General features: G+C 45.0%; 1 protein-coding gene across 2 annotated transcripts in view; it reads right to left on the reverse strand.

Moving 5' to 3' along the window:
* Positions 1–23,690, reverse strand: part of Adarb1 (adenosine deaminase RNA specific B1) — a 129,853-nt gene that overhangs the window by 54,226 nt on the left and 51,937 nt on the right. For both annotated transcript variants that reach the window (XM_038343519.2, XM_038343520.1), the window contains exon 2: positions 13,673–13,847. The gene's annotated coding sequence lies outside the window, so the exon portion shown is untranslated. The remainder of the gene's footprint in view (positions 1–13,672; positions 13,848–23,690) is intronic.

The raw sequence follows: 23,690 nt of genomic DNA on the forward strand, positions 1-23,690 counted from the left end.
GGAGCACCTTTGAATTTCAGCTCACCCCACCAGTCACCTACCTACATGGTGGCTTGGGACTGATCCCTGAATAGGCTCTAATGTGGCCCACAGTCTGACCATGCCAAAGGCTCCTCTCAGGCCTTGACCAGCAGCATTTGCCTGGTCAGCACTAAGACTAAACAGCTTTCCTTCCCATGGGACTTTCTGCTGTGTTGGTGGCTCCTTCTAAGCTGCACATAGCTGACCAATGCTTGTCCAGGCGGGGCGGGGGAAGAGCAGCCACTTAGGAAAGGCAAGAGAGAGGGAAAAATCACTGAATTGTAGTGTTGTCACAGTTCAACATGCAGCTTGATACTGCAGTTTCAACACAAAACTAAATTTCAAAAGGCATGCATTATCCCAGTCTTAGAAAAAGCACAATTCATTACACATGCTCTGTAGCCCCTTAAAGTATTTCAAAAGCTCACACTTTCCATCTTAAATAACTTTGGTCTAATTGGATGTACTATCTTAACAGCCTCCATTGTTTTAGAGGTGTTTCTATTAGTTTCAAAGACATATTATAAGCCACCAGGAGCAATTGCCACCACACACAGTCACGCTGCTCAGTAACTGACAATGAGCTTATTTAGAAGCATGACCAGGAGCAAAGTCCCCGTACTGTCCAGGTCTAGTTGCTATCATGTGTTACTCTGCTCTTTAAGATGCTAGCCTAAAGAAGGCAGCCTCACAGCAGAACTTTTCCTGCAGCAGACAGCTCTAGGGGACTTAAGGAGGGTGCCCAGAGCTAGGACCGCAATGAGGCCAAAGAATGAGGTCAGAATTAGGCCTGGATGCCCCAACATTCTCCCAGCTAGGTGGTTTGTGCTGAGGGTCTACAGAACAACTGGCATTTCTAAACTGGGCTATTGGGTCAAAGCTTCCCATAGTTTTTGCTTTTGTGAGCCTGACTGGCACTATGACTTCCAACCTTTTAAAACTTAACTGAAGATACAAAGGCCAGCAGGACTAGATTCGTTCAAGATGAGAGCAAGTGGGTGATTAAATGGGCTTTTTTGAGCCTCTCTTTGTTCTACACATATAGTAGCAACCGCAAGGGCACAGATACAGTGCCCACGAGGATGTAGGGACCGTGATATCCTCTAAGCCTCACCATTCTATTAAGTATGCCAGTCTTCATTACACTGAGCAAGCTATAAAGACTGCTGGCTCTGAAATTAATTTCTACTTCATCCTATAAAAACAATAGCTCATTTTATTTCCTGAGGAATTATCACTGCTGGCTTCGGAGCCTGCCATGGTAACAGGCCATGCCCTAATCCTGTGGGGTGGTAGCTCTAGGCAATGTCTAGGAAAACAGGCAGGGGCAGTGAGTCTCACAACACGGGCAGCTGTTCCAGGCTAGAAGCATTTTTTCCTTGGGACATTTTCTAATATTTCCAATTATATGAAGACAGTAACTGTGAGCAGCATTTGTGAAATATTTTTCACCCAAAAGCCAATGGTTTGAAATTTTATAGTAATAGACAACTTTTGAATCCTGGTTTTTTTTTTTGAAAACAAAACAAAACAAAACAAAACAAAAACAAAAACTATGGATTTCAAAGTCTTAAAACACTGAGTGGAACTAAGTACTGAAATAAGCCGGGTGCTGATTGTGGGGATTTATCCTCTCTGCTTCTGCAGAAGGAAAATATTCCCACAGCTATGGTCTTACCCTCTCAGAATAATAAGCAAATTTAGGGCAAAAAGGCACTAATGAAGAGTGGCAGCAAAAGGCAGTCGTTATGAATAAATCCTCTCTACAGAAAAGTCTTGTAATGTTAAAGCTTTAAACTTCCGCAGCCTCACAAACATCCTTCCAAAAGCACCCTGTAGACAGAAGCTAAAAGAACCTCTGCTCATACTTACTACAAACATGTTATCAGAGCTTCCTTTGTCAGCATGCCCTAATAATTCCATAAAGTATCAGCTGAAAAGAGGCACGAAAATTAACAGTGAAGCAGAGAAGCAGCTGGCACCAGCAAGGTTGAGCCATAAGGCAGTCCACCCCAGAAGACACTTTCGTGTGGCATGCAAACTCCACCTATGTGTCCGAGTAATTACCTTTCCTCTCAGAGCGCTTCTTGCGCCTCCTTTTATACCGACGCCCCACGATGCTGAGGAAGGTGCCCGTGGTCAAAGTCCCCAAGCCCAGCGATGCCATATGGACTGATGAGTGGCTGCCAGCCCCTGCTAGTCCCAAGCTCATTCTGCGTTCCTCGGTCGCTCAGCAATAACACGGAGAGTCGCCTCAGTGTGCAAAGCAGAGATGGAGGCGACAGCACCCCTGCCGGCAGGATATGAGTGACTGACTGCTCCTCTGTCTCAGGCTCATTCATTAAGCCTCAGAACTAGGCAGAACTGGGCTGAATGGGACCCAAATGCACAATGATTTCCTTGCACATCCCCCAGAAAGTGACATGTGACAATTAACCCTACAATTCCAGCACAAAACACTGGGTAGAAAGAAGTGTAGTGGCTGCAAACATTTCTGGGAAAAGTCTCTTACAACAAACATCAAAGTCCTGTTTCAACAAAACTTCCTAAATTATGAATAAAATAAATAAAATAATATAAGTGAAATAAATAAAATAAAATGAATATCAGTAAGGGAGTAGTTTGTAAAATAAAAGAGCAGGAGAAAAAAGAAAACTAAAAATAGGCTGCTACAAACCACAATGCAGACAGGGTGAAGATGGGGGATGAGAAAAGTCATAAACATGCCAGTGAATGGTGAGGCTGGCCCAAGAGAGTCCCTGGGACAAGACTACCTTCACTCACGGTCTCTCAGGTATCCCCTCCTCTCTTCATTCATGTGTTTGAGACCAGTGCTGACCTGGTTCCTTCAAGAGTGTAGGGCATGGCACTGATGATCAGTGCTGACGGATTGGGGAAGACACTAACCTCTATGTTTTTCATCATGCCTAGAGGACTAACACACAGAGCCAGCCTAGCCTAGGACAGTACTCTGCCCAGAAAGAAATATGTGCAAATTGTCTATACTTTCAATTATATATTTTAATTTTTTAATCCTTTAGATCAAGACTCCACATGCTTCTTCTGTAAAGGACCAGACAGAAAGACTTCACGGCTATATGTCTCTGCTGCACTTATTTTTATCTTAAAATGTATAGAAATAGGTTATAGCCTAGCTGCCAACACTTCTTTAGGTTACTATTATCAACAAAACATCATATCTTGATTTGCTATTCGTTCCAACATGAATGAGCTTACCACAGAATGCCCAGACACATGTAGTTACAACATCATTCAGGCGTCTCTGATATTTTGCCAACTTTCAGTCATAAAAACCCATCTTTCCACATGTTCTTTCCATTCTGAAGGCATATTTGTCAGAGAACAAAAACACTGTTTCATTAATACATTGATTTTTTTTTTAAATCTAGGCAAGATATGTTGGTCTCACTGTACTCTTATCTCAAGCCTTCACCCTGCTACATCAGGATCAGAGCAGGGATGAGTGCTGCAGACAATAGGCCCAGGGAGGCAGCAGCTGTCCTGGAGATGCCCTGATGCTGACAGATGACAATGGCTCATGTATATGCATGGTGAAGTCTTAACTTTATACATGATCCACGCTCTCACCATAGCAGACAGGAATGCCTCAGGAGACACCTATAAGATGGATGTGGGGTGGGGGGGGGGGGGTGTCTGGAAGTATCTGCTAAGAAAGGCAAGAACCAAGAGCCCTTGGGAAGATGAGGCTGAATCTGCAGTGCCCTGTGGTGGCACAATGGTGAGTTAGTGTCATGGGTGGCAAGCAGGGCCTGATTTGAAAGGGCTCTTCCAGCTTAAGCAATACTTTAGAACTTGTCCTGAGAGACATACAGAATTCACATTTATATCCTACAGTGGATTGGTAGGAGGGTAGGATGTGAAGAGATGGGGCTGGTGCAGTCATGGCTGTAAAGCAGAGAAAAGGAATGATGGAAGGCTGGCAGAGAAGAAAGGCTGCGGGCTCGAGGTGGGCAGCAGAGGAGAGAAGCATGCTTCTAGGGGAAGATCAGACACCAGAGGACACAGAGCTCAGCTCCCGAGAGGGCGCTGTAGTAATCAGCTGAGGCAGGCAGATGCCGGCCCTGTTCCTACTCCCTGGACTGTTGGGGACCAGACCAACAGGGGTTACCAGAGAGTTGATTCTCCTAAGCCCAGTTAGGATGACAGAGCCCTCCTTGTCATACCTTCCCTTCCTGATTAGATCCTGCACAAACCACCTTAGCACATGGTTTAGTGTCACTGACAGGGGAACCCAGCCTGGAACCCACTCACCTGGGCTCTGGCTTCAGCACAGCCTCTTCCCACCCATGAAACTGTCAGCTCTCAGGACTCCTACCCATCACTCGAGGGCTATTGGATCTCAGTATCATCAAGGAATGGATCCAAGATACCTGCCCCCATACGAGATGTGTAGAAGTTCAGGTCCCCGACATAACTGGCACAGAATCTGCATGACCTGTACACTCATCTAACCACAGACTTTGTCACCGTACAAGTACTTTTCATACCCAGTACAACACAAATGCTATATGAATACTTGTCACACTATATTAATTAGAAATGGCAAGGAAAAGTCTATACATGCTCATCCCAGAAGCAATTTTCCCAAACATTTTCAATCCATGACTGGAGGCAGATAGATACTCCACAGATATAAAAGAGGGGTTATTAGTAGGCAAGAGCAGTCAGAGCCAAGTCCAATACTTATAAGCAATTATTCAGCTTTAATGCCTTTTATACTGTGTTTACACTCCCGGGGCTGTTGGAGACCTGGACACTTGGGAACAGAGGACAATCCTCCTTTGGGTACCAATAGTACATCTAAGAAAGACTGGGTATAGGGGAAGCACCTTTAAGACTGTCCCATGTATGGGAAACAAAGAAACCCTTTCACAGAGATTAGTGGCTAGTTTTGGAAGCAACACTGACATGTCTCCAGTGTTAGTCTAAGAGGGCTGTGTGTCAGGCCTGCCACCTCACTAGGCCTCCTGCCAAGCAGTCAGCATGAGTGGGCTGCCAAGAATAAGGCAGTAGAAATGCCTAGAGGCACTACAGAGGGCCAGGTGGCCTCATAGGTTTCGACACCAGCCCCAGGTGATCTAGACCTATCCCACACCTCTAAGAACAAGCCTGTGGGAACCATGCTGTGAAGACTGCTGGTCACAGCTCAGAGGTTCCTGAGCTGGGGTTGGGGACTCCTCTTCTGCCTTGCTGTGTTTTTACTGTGCTTAGTCTTGGGAGAAGACGACCTGTTTTGAAAAACATCTGGTCACACCATCTCCAATCTAGGAGGCAGGCTCTATAGTTTCCACTTGCCTGTGCTTGAATAGCCACTGGACATCCAAAGCCACAGTCAAGATCAGGTGTACGGTACACCACAGAGTCAAAAGCAGCTACAGGGACGAGCACCAAGCTACAGAGCCACAGAGAAGGTAATCGCTTAAAAGGAAAGTAAGTGACCCTCAGATATTGAAATAAGGAACTGGAAAGGCTTGGCCCCACTCAATTATACGGAGTCCCTTGCTGTATTTAACAACAGTGAGCAAAGCTGGTGCTGTGTGCACTCGTCTTCCCACAGCTGCCATCTGGACTCATCAGACAGCACAAATCAGGGCACAGCCAATGTCCCAGGTCCATGGTTGACTTGGCCTTCTTGACAGTCAGTGTGATTTTTGATTGCAGCAGTTTAACAAGGAACATGGCATGAGATCTCTTGGAAACTGGGGTATATGGCCAAGAAGAACTCTGGTGGCACTGGTGTGGTTAACACGCCGATTAACATTGAGTCATCCCATAGTCTCCAGTGAAGAATACATGTCCTAACTCTGTGTATACCATTTTCTTCTTTTTTTCCTTCCAATTTCTTCTATCTTTAGGATTAGTTAAGAGAAACATCAAAACAAAAGTCTGATTCATGAAAATAAAAAACTGCTGCAGAATGCAGTAATCTAGTGAGCCAGAAGTGGCTCCCCTGACAATCGCACAGACCGGGTGTAATTTAAAAAACACTTCAAGCCAGGTGTGCTGATACACGCCTTTAATCCCAGCATTCAGGAGGCAGAGGCAGGTGGATCTCTGAGTTCGAGGCCAGCCTGGTCTACAGAATGAGATCCAGGACAGCCAGAGCTATACAGTGAAAAACCTGTCTCAAAGAAACAGAGTGGGGGGTACTGAATTATAAACCTTGAGTCGGTTATTTACATAAACCCAAAATTTGAGAAAATGTAACATTCCTCAATATAATATTTGAAAAAATGTTAAGGTGCATGTGAGTGAGTGTGTGTGTGTGTGTGTGTGTGTGTATGCTTGGCGCCCTTGGAGGTCAGAGGAAGATATCAAATACCCTGGATCTGGATAGTTGTGAGCCACCATATAAGTGCTGGGGACAGCACTGGGTCCTCTGTAACCACTAAGTCATCTCTCTAGCGCCTCTTCAATATAATATTAAAATGCCTCAGAAGTATTTAATAAGAAAACCAGAAAAATATCCCCTTATCTAACTCATATTTATTGGAGCACAGGATGTCCTCAATGCTCAAAAAACATCAGGAGACAAAAATGCATGGCTGCCTTCCTGAAACCTATGTTCACACAAGGACAAGAAGGATGCACAGGGAGCATCAGACAGCGAAATGACACAGCATGCCCTGCAGGGAGTGGAGAGATGCCTAGAGTGGTCAGCATGGGGTAAGGTTTCTCCATGCTGATAAGACAGTAGGAAAATGGACTTCAGGCTGGTGAGGGAGCTGGCCATGAACATCAAGCATTCATATTCCGTAGGCAGTGCCCAGGGGCAGCTAGGTACTGGCCACCTAAATGCCAACCAGAGATGAAAGAAGGGGTCTATGGGCTCAGCATGTGGTACTTCCTAGGCAAAGTGGCAGTCACTCAATAGAGGGGACTACCATGGGACTGTTACTAAGTTTCCACCTGGTTCTGACCTTGTTTTAAGAATGCTGGAGGCTGGGAGGGAGCAGTTAGGGGTGAGGCTTAATGCAGGAACACAAGTCACGACTCAGGGACAACAGTTTAAGATGCAGGAAGCAAGCATCCCATGATTCTCAGAAGCACAGCCAACAGCTTCCTGGATACGAGTGTGGAATCCAAGAAAAGTGCAAAGGAGAACAGAGAGGGAGACCACAGGGCAAAGGAGCAGGATCTGGGTATTTGCAGATCCATAGGAACACACAGCTAGCAGGGTCTGAGACTGGAAATCAAGAGGAAAGCCAATATTGTAGACAAGAGGTTGGAACTCTCCTACAGCGGTACACTAGATTATCAGCAGACTGGCTTAGATGACCAAGGGCCGGGCAGAGCCTGAAGAAGCACTGCAGGAGTCTAGATGGGGCGGGGGTGCTAGGCGAGGTAGGGGTAGAGCAGGGAGTTCCTCAGAGAAAATGCTACTGTGAGTGCCTCAATAGCACCCATCCATACTACAAGTACCTATACATGTACCCTATAGATGCTCACTTAACTCTCACCAAATCTCAGTAAGGAGGCTTTAGAATGACTGTATAAGGAGAACCAGACACCCATCAACTGCTTTACAGCCATTCATGCCATGTTTGTTTAAGGAGTTGTGCAGTCTACAGTCTACACAGGTACATGCATCGCCATGGTTATAGCACAAGCTAGAGCTAGTACCCCAACCAGAGGCTGCTTCACCTCCAATGAGCCAGGCTTATACACGAGTGCTCACTTATCTACTTCACTGAATCTTCATCTTCAACCATTGAAAGCGGCCCTGGGACAAACCCTGGGCTAACCTGAGAGTGTATGTCTTAGCTTCAGAGGTTCTCAAGCTGTCAGGGCTGATGCTGCTCTGAGGGGCCTGGCAGATGTAAGCCCAGCAGCTACTGAGGCCCTGCACTGGCTGAGGTGCAGTCACAAGCAGCATGCCAACCTTGAAACTCAGGCTCCATGATACTACAGCAAAAGCACATTTGCTCTAGTTTACTCTTTAATAAAGCACAAATGCTGAAACAATAAGCAGCAACAACACACGCTCCCTTCTTTGGGGTAGCAAGCTTACACTTTTCATGTTAAAATGGAGGGAGTGTAACTTAGTCTACTTGCTAAGCCCCTGGCATCGACACAGCTTTGCTGGCGCACTGCTCTTTGCAGTGATCCTACAGCACCACCTGCTGTCCAGAAGAGACCACACGCTAGCGTAGCTCTGAGATGGGCCAGATGACACTTGGTACTTGATCTGAGAGCTGGATATTATGAACATTTCCTTCAGAGGGTGTGCTAAGGCCGGGATGAACCAGGATACTGTCTGGGACGTGGAGGTTGACTTTAGAGGACAAGAGGAAGGTGTCTCTCCCTTGGTGGTAGTTTGAGAGAAACTGAACTTTTTTTTTTTTTGAATAGGTCAAAAATCTTTCCAAATCTCTCCTTAGACTTGTTCCTTACCCAGCCCCACGCTGTCTGGCTTCTGCGTTGTCTGGTGCCCTTTCTGTCTCACCCTGCTCCTACCTAGGGTGCCCACCTCCTGCAACCTGATGGTTAAATACCTATTCAACTCCTGCACTGGGTTCACTTCATGTTGCTGGCTCACATCTCTGCTTAAGACCACCAGGGGGCACACATACTTGAGAGCAGAGAGGCACCTGGCCCTGACCTTGTCCTTTTTACAGTTACTCTCTCTGTGTAGTCAATGGACCTTGACCATCACTAGTCACAAAGGCATGAGAACTCTAGGGAGTCACAGAAAGACACATAATGTTTGCTTCAGGCTAGACACCAAGGAAGGGGGTACAGCTCCCTCGCCATGGTGGGCAGCTCCTCGCCACGGCTGTTGTGGGTGAAGGAGGTATCCAGGGCCTTCAGTATTCCAGGTTTTGCCAGATGTTTCTTGGGAGAAAGTTTTTCAGTGTCATACAGCAATGTGGTAAAGGTACACTGATGGATCTCCACAGGCCCGGGTCTGTGGGACCCTGCTGGAGCCAATCAGTACGTTCAGACTCTCCTCATCTGCAGACCCTTTTACTTCCAGCCCCGAGGATTCTACAGCTATTTAGTGAAGAGAAAACAACAGCCAGCTTCCAAGAGCCAACTACTGCCCAGCTACTGCCCGGCTACACCAGAAGATGGATCTTGACATCCTTACTATACTTTCATGGACAATTCTGAAAACTTAAGAGCCCTAACAGACAGACTAGGAATCCAACCACTTAAAAATTTAGTGTTCTTTAAAACAAGTTTTACTCAGACAACTGAAAAACTTTAAAAATGAAAACAGTCCCAGATCACTGACTCAATCATTCCAAAACTACAGCTACAGATAGGGCCAAAGGCTGCACCCCCTTCCTCTTCAGCACAGAGTAGCCTTGCAACCTGTTGGGGAATATCATGTTAAGGTGTGTGACTTTTGTTTACGCTGCATTTGTTTTACTCTGTGAAGCTGTGTTACTGTGCCTGACTAAAACACCTGATGGTCCTAATAAAGAGCTGAATGGCCATTAGTGAGGCAGGAGAAAGGCAGGGCTGGCAGGGAGAGAGAATAAATAGGAGATGAGTGAGATGAGAGAGGCGGGGGGGGGGGGGTGGAGGACATCAGGGGCCAGTCACTCTGCCACTCACGGAGTAAGAGTGAAAATAAGATATACAGAATAAGCCTCCGGGTTTGATTTATTTGGGAACTGGGTGGCAGCCCCCACAAAAGCCAAAAGAGTAAAGAGTAAAACATCACAGCAGCTACCTGTCAGAAGGATCCAAGGACAGAATACAGGGTGACCTGTTCTCTACATGCCTCCTCCTAGGCAGCACTGGAACCCAATCAGAGGCCACACCATGCTCTCGGCCCTCTGCACAGCAGGCGGACTGTGGTAGCCCAGGCAGGTCCCATGGCCCTCCCTACCTCTCCCTGCAGTTAGGCCCATCCACAGGGCAGGCACACTTGGTAAATAAATGAACGAATACAAAGTATAGAAAGGATCTTACTAGCACTGTGACTCATACAAGGATAACTACCAAAAGCCAACAGTGTACTCAAAAGTAGCAACTCTGTATTTCTTCCCTGCATTCAAGGAGTGGGCCATTTTCTCAGCTTAGGCCCTCTAAGGAAACACACATTTCAAACAGAGGGTGGCTGCCCATTTTAGAGATCACAGTCATAGACTACTGAGCCTGTCTATGTATCACCGGGGTTATAGCGTGACAGACAGCAGGACCTGGCCACTGGGACCACAACAGCATTTCCATAGAAAAGGTGACAAGGCTGTTCACCAGTCCATCTGTAAGCAGGACAAGGAGGGTAGCTCAGCTCCTTTTCAACATGGGGGTGGGTAGACTGCACCCCTCCTGGCTCCAGCCCCATACACAAGGGCCTCCGTGGGACTTGCCATGGGTCAGCAACCGCCTTGGTTCCAGGCTATAATGGGGTTTGGAGAGCAGTTGTGGGTGACTAGATTCTTAGGATGGTATTCAGCTTCATTGTAACCCTATCACCAAGTACCACCTAACAGCATGGCTCCAGTTCTAGGGCATCTTGATCTGAGAATCTGAGTTCACCACGTGGGTGCTAGGAACTGAACTCAGATTCTCTGTAGATCAGCCAGAGCTATCTACCACTGAGCCATCTCTCCAGCTCCCAGCTCCTTTAAAACAAGCTACAATTACTTATTTGTATACATGTGTGCGTATATATGTGAGCTTGTGCATGCTTATGCATGTGTATGTACGTCAGAGGGTTCCCAGTGATTTTCAGGCTTGGCAGCAAACATCTTTACCTACTGAGCCACATTATCAGCCCTCCAATTCTCTATTAAGAATATTTTGAAGGAAATAATCAAGAAGTCTATAAACAGATTTCTAGGGCAAGATCTGGAAGGGTTTTGTGCAATTTGTACCTTAGGACTCTGGAATATACTCCTCCCAGCTCATGGATGAGTTTCCATTCACCTTCCAGATTACTGCCCTGGCAGCCCCTGTACTGGTTCCTGGAGTCCTCTGAAGCACCAGTCCCTGGAGATGTTCCTGATCTTGGCATGGGTCAGATCCTTAAAAGAACTATGGACCATGTACCACTCAGGTAGACAGACAGTTGGGACTGTGAGAGCAGGAAACAGGAGTGGAACTCAGTAGGACAGCAGATGGAGGTACAGGGGTTTGGTCATTAGTAATGCAGGTCTTTCTAGATTTCAGGAAATGAGAAGGACCCTCCCAAAACAGAATTATATACTGTAGTATAATAGCCAATATTGTTTGTTAACTTGACTACACTGAAATCATCTAAACACCAAGTATGCCTGTGAGGGACTTTCTTGATTGGATCATTTGAGGTGGGAAGACCCACTCTCATTCTGGCTACACTTCTGATGGCAGCTCACGTAAAAAGGACATGGAAGGAAGGCACTTTTGCTTTTTGCCTGCTTGTCCTCACCCTCACTGTTCATCTATCCTGTTGCTGAGGCATTCATTTGCTGGTATTAGAGCCCACTTCAGGATTCCTCAGGAAAGACTGAAGACCAGTGCCAAGCTCTTTAGGAATCCTCTGGAACTCCAGTACCAGATGAAGGCTGCTGAACATCCAGCCTCATGAACTGATCACCTACCAGATTCTTGGTCTTTCTGTCAGGAGACAGCAATTGTCTGACAAGCAAGACTACAGCCTATAAACCACTCTAAGAAATTCCATTTGGTATAAGAGGGTTTATTCTATCAGTCTGTTCCTCTGAAGAAGCCTGACTAAGACACACACCAAAAGTTTTCTAAAGTGAGCTATGTGAAGACCTACTTGTGATTTACACACAAGCATAATGATGTTTGTATATCTTTATTATATGGTTTTTTTTCAGCAATGTAACCCCTATGGAAAGAACACACGATTGCACCACCTTGACAGGGAACCCCAGTACCTCTGCCAGCAGCAATCCTCAAGCTATACTCCACTTCTCACCAAGATAGCACAGCCAGCTTGCCAGCACTAGATGTAAAACCCCCAGCACAGTGCCATGCCTGTCTGAGGAGAGTACCTGTTATGAAGTAGATGTGTGGGCAAGAGAGAAAGACTCTTTCAGCCAAAAGCTTACATGTGATTTTCTTCAAACATGAAGAAAAAAACAAAAACACCAAACTGCTGCCAAAATTAGCTCACATCACCCAAATTAAAAGCAATACACAACTTCTACGCTGCGGCTAGCATTTATACACAAAGAGCCAGTAGGAGGAGACACACTCCACGATGCCGATACTTTATTATTCCAGTCTTTAGCTTTGCTTGCTCAACACATGTTTTACCTAGCGCCTTGTGACCTGATTTTCTTGTATCTCTTTAAAAACAATTTATTTGTGAAATGGATATAAATAACTCATTCCTCTAGAGCATGCTTACATTACATAGGAATCTTGCTGTTTCACATACATGACAGACTTAAGGCAATGCTTCACTTCTATGGCATGTTAAAAATAGGTAGTCATTACTCAAGCTCAGAGAGGCGGCATGAACCTTTAGGTCTCTTCAGACTCACTTCAGCTCCGGGATGCTCAGTGTCTCTCAGGAAACTTTGGTTACAGAGAAACTGACTTCACATTGCTAATGGAGCTAAAAGATGGGTCATCAGCAAAAATAAAACTCTACTCCCAGGCACATCAATGAAGGTAACTGTGATTTTGTTCTTCCCACTTCCTGACTGCCCACCCCTCACCCTCCGCCAAAGATCAACATCAGATGTAAATAAAGTAGAATCTCCTTTAAAGTTCTCAGTTCTAGAACATTTGTGGGCACAGAAATAATGGATGAGACTTTTTTGGCACAAATTCAAAACCCAGTGGCAGAGCGTTCACTGCTGTTCCCTAAACATGGTGATCTCCAGGGGCTGCAAACTGTTCTGCTCACATGGACACCCTCTGTAACTCACCTACTCCCTTGACCCTAACTGCTGCCCAAGGCTCTTCAGTCAGCCATGCAGGCCTGGTCAATGGATGGCTCATGCTGGAGCTGCTGCACAGGTGCAGAGTCTATAGATGAGGAAGCAGTGAAGCCACGAACATGCTGGGGCTACAGGCACAGAGCACCCTCTGCCAACACAGTCCTCCCATCTTTCCTTACCTCCACACCAAGAAAAAATGTCTAACTCTCACCTCTTTGAATGTGACCATAACTGAGTTACTCTCCATACTAGCATCTTGGGGGCTTCAGCACCCCAACAGAAACAGATGCTAACTTAACTGACAGTCATAAAAATGAAACACTAAAAAAAAAAAAAATTCAAGAAAACAGTAAGAAATGGTAAAAGGCCTTCATAAGACCTTGCTTAGTACCAGGCACAAAGCACTGACTTTATCAACAGTGACGAAATCAGAGTCAGCCCCAAGGACGGCTGGTGGGATGTGAGGTCTAAGGATGACTATGGCCACAGAAAGACCAGAGTGAACCCAGAGTAACAATCTGTGCCGGGAATTATTCGGTGAAATGCATTTCAAAAGCAAGCCAGGGGACTTAATTAAAGCTTTCATTTTCTTTTCTTAAAGGCGGGGCTTTGCTAGGTATCCCAGGCTGACCCTGAACTCTTAATCTTCCTGCCTCAGCCTCTTGAGGACTTGGAATTCAGGCCTCTGCCACCACAGCTGGCACAAAAGTCATCTTCTGTCAGACTTTATGAGATTTTAAAAGGCTTTTACTTACCTTGAAATTTGTTTAGTTTTTATTTTGGTTCAAATCCTGAGGCAAAACTCCTTCAGGACAAGCGAAGTGAGATCACAGCTCAGCACTGAAAATAGCAAGTGTGGATGCTCTGGGGCTGATGTCTTCCTCTAGCCACACCTCGAGTTCTCCATGTCCAGTTTGACAAAACCTCGATCTGTAATAAAAGATTCAATTACCAGTACTTTAACTCAAGGTTAAAGGCTTTTCACAAATTTAAGAAATGAACTCTAACAATATTTCTTTTTTGTAGGCTGGCCTTGAACTTGATATCTTGCATCCACCTCCCCACAGCTGAGATTACTTACAGGCATGTGCCATTGATTCAATACTCTGAATTCTAAAAGTCTTCTTTCTGTGATTATTCCATTTTACACATGGTCTTATGAATTTTTTTTTAAAAGTTTTTCGAGACACGGGTTTCTCTGAGCTTTTGAGCCTGTCCTGTAACTAGCTCTTGTAGACCAGGCTGGCCTCGAACTCACAGAGATCCGCCTGCCTCTGCCTCCTAAGTGCTGGGATTAGAGGCATGTGCCAACCACTACCCCAGCTGGTCTTATGAATTTTTATTTTTTATTTATTTATTTATTATTTATTTTTTGGTTTTTCGAGACAGGGTTTCTCTGTAGTTTTGAAGCCTATCCTGGAACTAGCTCTTGTAGACCAGGCTGGTCTCGAACTCACAGAGATCCACCTGCCTCTGCCTCCCAAGTGCTGGGATTAAAGGCGTGCGCCACCACCGCCCGGCTTTTTTTTTTTTTTTGGTTTTTCGAGACAGGGTTTCTCTGTAGTTTTGAAGCCTATCCTGGAACTAGCTCTTGTAGACCAGGCTGGCCTCGAACTCACAGAGATCCGCCTGCCTCTGCCTCCTAAGTGCTGGGATTAGAGGCATGTGCCACCACTACCCAGCTGGTCTTATGAATTTTTAAAGGGGATCCACAGTAACCAGTCATTTGCCCACAAGTCGGTGCACATGCTACACCCACACTTAAATCTTGCTGGCCCAACAGAATACCCTAACAGAACACCAGGGTTAGAGAGGAAGGAGGCCTCAGGTAAAATCTGTTCTCTTTAAAATACGGTGTGCACATTCATTATGCATGCAAATACATGTATGTACAGATACAGGAACACAAATGCCCAGCCCTCACCTCTGCCTTGCTGGCCACCCGGAGGCTCCTAGAGGCTAACTGCAAAACGGTATCTATAGCCCAGTTCTCCTTAATGTGTTTTCAACTAGTACTTCGCCACATAATAGACTCAGGACTCTTCCCCTACAGAGATGGGCCTATAGGCTCATCCTGGATATCTGGGGAGTTATGTTTGGAGGCAACAAGGCTTCTAAGTAGATCCTTGCTAGGAGCAAAAATGAAGAGTGTGTTGTACAGCTCAGTTCCTAACTCACAAGAGCTGCCAGCCACCAGGGCACTGCTGTAGGTCCCCTGGGGCAGGGGGAGGAACACAGGCCTACACTCACACCTCCAAAGTCAACAGCATCCTCACAGTTGCTTTACTGACCCAGGACTGTGGATCACAGAGCCATCCGACCCAGCACAAAGGCATCTGGGCCGTGTGCCCAGAACAGCTACTTCATCACCGCACCAGGCTAGGGCACAAGATCCCAGTCCTGGTGATCATAAACTCGGTGCTGTTTTATGTGCACTGTCACACTGCTCTGAGATGCACTGTCAGACACCCAGTGCCGTCAAATAAAACTATTACTTCAGACTATGCCAACACTAAACATAGAGCATGAATTTCACCTCCAAAACTTAAAAGTTAAATAAAATTAACAAATGCCAAGAAAATTACAGACTTACAAAGACTTCAGAAGAAACAGAATACCTGACTAGACTATATGTGTGAAAGCATCAGAAAACAAAATTTAGCCTACAACAAACTCTCCATACCTAGATGGCTACTCTAGGAAGTTTAACATATCTGTCAAGATAATGAAAAGGGAAAAGACCGGCCAGTCCCATGCAAACAGAGGTCCAACCTCAAATATAAGGTAAACAAATCCAACCCAACAAGGTGGGTTAAGCTGTGGCTGCACACATGTGAGAGAGTGCAAAAGCCAGTTTCAGTGATCTGCCAAGTTAACCACACAGGAGCAGCATGATGTGGCCACTGCCTGAAGTTTCCTCCAGCAAGTCCAACCACACGCTCACAGGTGCATGCTTAAATGGAAAACCAAGGATAGAAGTAAGACAGGATTTAAAAGTGCAGTGTAAAAGGTATCCACCAGTGTGTGAGGGAAGGTGCCATCAAAGAGCAGCATGGAGCTCACTGGGTACCAAAGTCCATCTAGTTTAAGCTGGTGATGGGTACATGGTCATGCAGTTAAAATTATTCTTTTATATTAGTTTCTTCTGTATAGAAAACATATAAGAAAAAATGTATTATAAAAATGTCTCCAATAATGACTGGTTTACAGAGCATGACCTGCAGCTGCTATAGGGCTAGCTAATGGCCACTTGTTGGACATTACCTCCAGATGACCGCCTGTAGCACAGAAAAGAATAGAGGACCTCATGCACCAGTCAGGCATGAGGGCTGTGAGCCAGCATGAAGGCAGCTGGACTCTATCTATATTCCTCAGAAAGGAGAAGAGACACTGAGGAGGAAGGGAAACTGGAACTAAGTATGGCAGGCAGACACACACATACACACACACTAGGCAGAGTTGTGACTCTTGTGACTGAAAGAACAGGCAACCCTCAGGGTGGAGGAAGAGAGAGCTGCACTGACTGACACTCCCAGGAGCTAGTATCCCCTCCACTACTGGAGCTCCTCTTGGTGGCTGTTCCAAGTCTCAGAAGCTGACAAGTGTCTCCAGGCTCATCAAGCTGGAAGGCGTCTTTAACAGCTTACACACTCATACAGGGAAGGCTAATACCAACAGCAGTACAGTACAAATTGTATTAGCATGAATTTATCACTCAGCACTTGATAGATTTGCTGTGCCCATAATAATTGTATTGATTAAATGAAACAATTGCATTTCCTCTTAAAGTGATATTTATCATTATAATTTAATCAGACTATGGGAGTAAGGACTTTGCTGTGCCAAACACTAAATACTCTCATTTTTTACCTTGTAAAGCTATGAAACCAACACCATTACACAAGCATGGGGTTAAAAGTAAGCTCACTGGCAGAGCCACAGTGTTTCCAAAGGCTGTTATCCCAGGTCTAGGCACAACAAGCTCATCTGAGAAGCAATAAAGATAAAATCACCAGGGCCTGGAAGGACACCGGGACCAAGAAGCAACCATGAGCAACCTCCCTACCATGAGAACAGCTTCATGTGGAATGCTAACATGGTCCTGAGAACTGGCAGTTATAAGAGGAGGACTGAGGGTCCACAGACCCAGAGAAGAGGGGTTGTCACCAAGGGAGACAGAAGGGACACAGAGATACTACCTCAGCTGACATGGGACTGTCCAGGCACTGTAAGAGAAGGGGTAAGGTAGAAGGCCCCAGCCCAGTTAGCAGCAAGAAATGTGCCTGAAGGGTGTGAGGTGGAAGCTGGAAGTACAAACTGGCAACAGGAGAGTCTCTCAGAGAACTCAGTGACCAGCATCCAGCAGAAAAGCAAGCCCGAAGTCGGCAACCACTCCTGGGACTGTGGTTCCAAAACGAATAGGTGAGATTTTTCAATAAGCAATGTGATAAAATCAAAAGGGAAGAGAAATCTTAGAAGCTCCATGGACTGCTTTAAAGTAGGTCAGTGAACTACAGTCCATGACCATGTACATCTCAATAAGGACAGCACCTCCACACCAGCAGACAGACTCAGCACAAAGGCCCTGCATACAGTAAAACTTAAGAATAACAATCCTTCATAGAGAGGCACTAGCAGCTGAGCTCACTATTCCACCAAAGGATGTTCTGAAACAGGACCAAAATGTATTCTAACAGTTCATGCCAGTTTGGGTTTTAATTTAACCCTTTTTTCCTCTGATACAGACTAAATTTTAGTTGGAGTATAAGTTTGTACCACAGTCAAGAAATCTGGTTTATCTCAGTTCTGAAAACCCAATTAAGCCAGCATCCTTCTAATGACACTGGCATGGCCATTCAGACTCCAAACATCAGCTGGTTTTTCCTTGATTCTTTTTATTTTACTGAACACACCAAAGGAAGAGAATTTTGTCATTTGATTTACTGATTCCATTAAACAAATGTTATGTTCTTAGCAAGTAATGACCTATTTTCCTTATAACATCCTAAGAACAGACTATGGAAATTTAAGAGCTCACAGCACATACAAAACTCCACCTACACAAGCCTCCTGGGAAATGCAGGGGCACTACATGGCTCACACAGTCTGGCTGCCTGGCAGGGACAAGCAAGGGTCAGCAAAGGCTAGGGCAGACATGGAAGTATCACCATCTTCTCAGGAACTCAACTGTGATAATACTGTTCACTTTTAAATATGTTCACAGTTTTTTTTTTTTTTTTTTGGTCAATTCTGCCTCCATGGAATTTTTTTAACAACTCCCCCCCTTCCACACACACACTGAATCTCATACAACCCACACGGGCCTCAAACTTAGTAGGCAGCCACAAGTGACTTTAAATTTCTGATTTGTTTGGCCCCATATTTTGAGAACTGAGATTAGAAGTGTGTGAACTGAGCCCGGTTTATGTGATACTGGGAGTCAATCACAGATCTTCATGCATGTTGGGCAAGCACTTGAACAACTGAACTACAGGCCCTGTCCTCATCTTGCAATTTTTAAGCGAATTAGTGAACATTTTTGGAAATACTTTTATGACTTTAGAGAAAATGCTATTTCAAGCTTTCAGTGATCTAATGCTCCATGTGAAGTTAAAGCCTGTTGCAAATATTAAAAGAACTCATTAAACAAATGGAGTTTCCAACATCTGACTGCTTATGATCAGTTTGAGAGGAATCTAATAATCCTAATACCATGAATGAGCTCTGTACTTCTAGAGCTAGATACCAGAGGAAAGACAGACATGGAAAGAGATATACAGAAAAACACAGAGACAGAGCCCAAGAAGCAAGTAGCAAGCCAGCAAGCCAGCGTGGGTGCTGGCCTCATGCTGAGAACAGAGTGGAGGTGGTGAGCGAGAGAGATGCTGGCTGGCACCTTCCTCCTCAGGTCCACCCTCCTGGGAGAACTGTCCACCCCTGGGCACACGACAGGTGTGGGGGGAGGGGGCACTCAGGCTCCCGGAGGAGGGCCTCTGCCATGGTCAGGTGCTCACATCCTGGCAGACTTGGTTTGTTTGGGCACTGGGAAGGAACAAATATCATTTTGTTGGGTGGGCCTTGAGGATTTTCTACATAATTAATGAAGGGCTGCAGGGGCTGAGATTTTCTTTGTCACTAAACAGAATGATCAGCCACATCATTTTCACTATGGCTTTTTCTTGCTTTTAGGGAATTATTTTTTATAACTTGAAAGTGAAGGTACTTTTACCCAGTTATAGCTGACAGACTAACAAAGGCAAGAGGACTGAAGCCAGGGCAGAGCACATGCAGACAAGGAGTAACAGAGACTCCTGCTGCAACAACAGTACCTCACATACCCTCTTGAGGCAGTGTCCAGTCAAATGAACTTTTCTTCTTAGCATGAGTGACCCCAGGTCCCCAGATGACACACTGCTACTGGATGTATCTGCGAAGGTTTTCACAGATGTTGTATTTGGACCTCAGTAGACCGTCTTCTATGTGCTAAGCATAACCTGACTCACTGAAGGTCTGGGCAGAACCAAAACAGAGGCAAGAGGACTCTGTCGCCTTCTACCTCCCTCCCTGGTTGACCTACGACATCTCTGGGCCTAGCGCTAGGACTCACACTGATGCTCCCTGATCTCAGTCTTCCCAACTCAAACTGAATTACACCCTGACTTTCTCAGGGATTCAGCGCACAGGGACAGGCCTAGGAATTCCAGCCTCCCTGATTACAACCATCAATCTTTCTCTTTAGCTTGTTCACTTTCTCTTACATGACACAGAAAGATGAAGAAATTAAAAACAGAAGCAAGGATACACCCCACTATTTCTCCAGACAACAGTGTGTGACACACCAGCAGACACAACTGTTGAAAGGACCTGTCAATTCACTCTTTCCCTGAGGAAACTTGGAGTAGATTGTTTAAAAGAACAAATAAGGTCCAGAGAGATGGAGACCTGAGTTTGACCCCTGGAGCCCACATAAAAGTGGTTGGAGAGAAAGGACTCTACAAAGTTGTCCTCTGACTGCCACATGCATGTCACAGCACACACATGCACTTCCCATCACACATGATGACGATGATGACGACGATGATACCACAACTAAGAACTCCAATGAAGAAACATACACGAGAGGGGGAGTGAAAAAGAATTAAACAAGTAGAATTGCAAAGTTAAGGAGTTTTCTATAACAGAAGGAATAAAACAAAATCTGAGACCTGGTCTAAGTCAAGTAGAACAGGAAGAAAGGTGGTCAGAAATCCTGATGGTGGTCAGGAAGGCCAATAAACCAGTCTTGGACAGGTGGACATGAAAACAAGCAATAAATTTAAGGTCCAATAAATTTGCTCTCTGAACTTAAGGAGTGTAATAAAATAAGAACAACTACCAGCTTTACTTCTACACACCTACAACTTCACCTACATATAACCACCTCCACACACACACCAACTTTACCTTCCCACCAACTTCACCTCCTCATACCCAAAACATCACTTCATCTGCATACCAGCTTCATCTCCAAATACAACTTCATATCCTCAAACCACAGCTTCACCTCTACACACCACAGCTTCACCTCTACACACCACAACTTCACCTCCACACACAACTTCACCTCCATACACCACAGCTTCACCTCCACACACCACAACTTCACCTCCACACACCACAACTTCACCTCTACACACCACAACTTCACTTCTACAAACCACAACTTCACCTCCACACACCACAACCTCACCTCCACATACAACTTCATCTCCACACACCACAACTTCACCTCCAGAAACTGCAACTTCCTGCCTATATTCTCACAACTTGACCTCCAAATACCTTGATGTTCTACCAACTTCTCTAACAAGACTCAGGCCTACCAACCAATTTTCTTAATTAAAATCATAGAAAATGTAATCTGTTTATATAAGTAATGTTATACTTTTGAAGTATTTGGTAGATCAATTAACAAATGTCATTTTACATGCGCAACACTGTATCTAACATCTAAACATGAAGGGCAGCTGCCTATTCAGGAAAGCCCTATCATTACATTACTACTGAAATGAATTCTCAGATCTGCATCTTGCTCCTTCAGGATGCACTAAAGTCTTTAACCACAGACAAGATAGGGCAGAGAGGGTCAGAGAAAAGCTTACAGAAAGACTCATGGTGAGGACTGTGCTTCCATGAGGCAAACCAAGCACTGAAACCACTCTCCCACCAACCCAGCTACAGAGTCCAACTCCAGCCAAGCACCTAAGATCCCTCTATAAAACAGTAACAGCAGCACTCCTCCAGGGTTGCTGTGATACGGAAGGGCAAATAGGATACTGCAGCTGTGTCTACCTACAGCACCTGTCACAACCTGGTTGAGTAAGTATATCAGAGACAGAGGTCAGGTTCAGCCAGGTTCAGTTATGCTGGGACGTTCAACAAGCAACCCTGATGAAAGCAAAGCAGGCGTCCCTAGTATACAATAATCACTATAACCCCAAAGATCAGAAGCTACTTGTGACTAGGTGCCTAAGAAGCATTCTGTTGCACCTACAGTGCTAAACTTCAAGGGTACACTGACACTTGGCAGAAGAAAAAGCACAGCCTCTCTGGAAAACCTCATCATCATCTGAAGCCATCATGATTCGCACAAGACATTGTCAAAAGAGAATGGCCTGTACTAGGAAAACAAGGTATGAGGGAGAACAGCAGCAGCAAGACATTCAAGGAACAGTTCATAGAAACAGGTGAAAATAGGAAAACAGGATGACCAAATGGACTTGAGGGAGGGGAAAAATTCCAGAAATAAAAAAATGCAGTGACTATAATTAAAAAATTAATAGATAGGTTATCAGCATAACAGACCTAAAGAAAGAAAGGAAACAGAGGAAGAACAGGAGGTATGATCTAGAGTGCAGTGTGGAAGTATACAGGAAACACAAGACACTGGGGCCTAAGTGTAACAGAATATGTGCCTACTATCTTAGCTTTTCGTTACTATAACAACATCTGAGGCTCTGCTTTGGAGGTTCTTGTTCCTGACTGACTGGCATGAAGCAACAGCATCCTTGATGAGGCAGCATTATCACCAGAGAGTACATGGCAGAGAAACACCACTCACCTCACAGTAAGGATGATAACAGAGAGCAAGGAAAGAATGTGCCTTCTATAATCCCCTCCCCTGTGACCTAAGACATGGCTGTCAGGCCCCACTTCCTAAAGATGCTGCCACCTTCTGACAGTACTTTCTTGGGGATCAAAACTCCAACACAGGATCCCTTGAGGTGGGGGGACGGGGACTCTCAATTCAAATTCTAGAAGGCAGAGAAAACACAAATAACTACAAACCTTAACCAGGAACAGAGAGATGAGAAAAAGCAGTAAAAGTCACAAAGACGCATGGAGGTGGGGGTGGGGCATGAGATTCTAAACATGTGTAGCCCGAACAATCTTTTCACAATGAGGACAAATAAAGATGTTTCAGACAAACTGCTGCTGGGACAATTTGCCACCAAAGAAAGTCTTAGGGGAGACATTTCAGAAGTAATATGGTCCTAGTAAGAAGACATAGTATAGAAGACTGAAAAAGAAGAAGCCATGTGTGGAGACATCAACAAGTGGGGAAAAAAGTCTCACATAAGCTGTTCCAGCAAGAGGGACCATGTCCCAGTCTTCATGAGGCCAGTGTAACCCTGCTGCAGACACCACGAATCAGTAGTCAGTGTCTCTTATAAATGTAAACACAAGAGTCCCCAGAAAATTAAATCTAGTAATACATAAGAGACAGAACATAAAGCCAGCTGGATGCATGCCCACCAGGAACATACAGTTAGCTTTAACATTCAGAAATAAATTGAGGAGGTATGTTAGCATGACATTTCTACTCAAGTATTCTTTAAGAGTCCTTAAAATTTCAAATTGGTGTTGACATAACTTTCCAACATTCACAAGGAAGAAAGAGAAAGAGGGAGGAAGAAGGAAGGAGAAAAGAACAGAAAATAAATAACAAAGCTGATAGAATGAAGACAATGCTTTTGTTAATAAAAATGAAGACTAAGTATACACAACCTCCTCATATCCCTCCTCTGGAGGAGGCAACAAAATTGAAAGGCACAGCAGAGCACCTGGGGGCAGTCCTAGGAGACGTTAAGTCATTACTAACCAAGCTGAGGGGAGGCAGGAGTGAGACATCTGACTTTGGTTCCTGGGAGACCTCAAGATTGCTCTGTTATTCTCATCTAGCAGGAGCAGGTATTCTTGGTTAAAAGGTAGTTCACCATGGAGCTTCCGGAAGCTGAGAAAACTGTAGTCACAGAGTGCTGCACTGTGTGCCCAGGTATGCTTATCTAGTAAAATTGAACCTGGCTTAAATGGTAGGAATGCAGCTCAGTGACAGAGCACTCAGTGACAGCTCCAGCATTCACAAGGCCCTGAGGATCATACACCTCCAGTCTATATAAAAAAAGAAAGAAATGAACTAAAAAGTTCCATACCACAAAGCTCAACACACTGACATACAGTATGGCACAAAGTGAGCCCAAGGGCACCAAACACACCTCAAACCCAGTCCCCTGTAGTGCACACAGTGAAACTTCATACCCTCTCTCTTAACACAATTGAAGTTTGCCAAGGGTAACCTATAACGTGACTTTACACGTCTAATTCATTACAAGAAGTATGGCTCTCGTGCAAAGCTGTGACGCTCATGCAAAGGATGTCTGCTTATCAAAGCCACATTTGATTTATCTAGACATCCACTACTATACCTAGTTTTTGTTTTGTTTTGTTTTTTCT

This window comes from Arvicola amphibius, chromosome 9, assembly GCF_903992535.2.
Source record: "Arvicola amphibius chromosome 9, mArvAmp1.2, whole genome shotgun sequence".
In the NCBI taxonomy this organism is placed as follows: Eukaryota; Metazoa; Chordata; class Mammalia; order Rodentia; family Cricetidae; genus Arvicola; species Arvicola amphibius.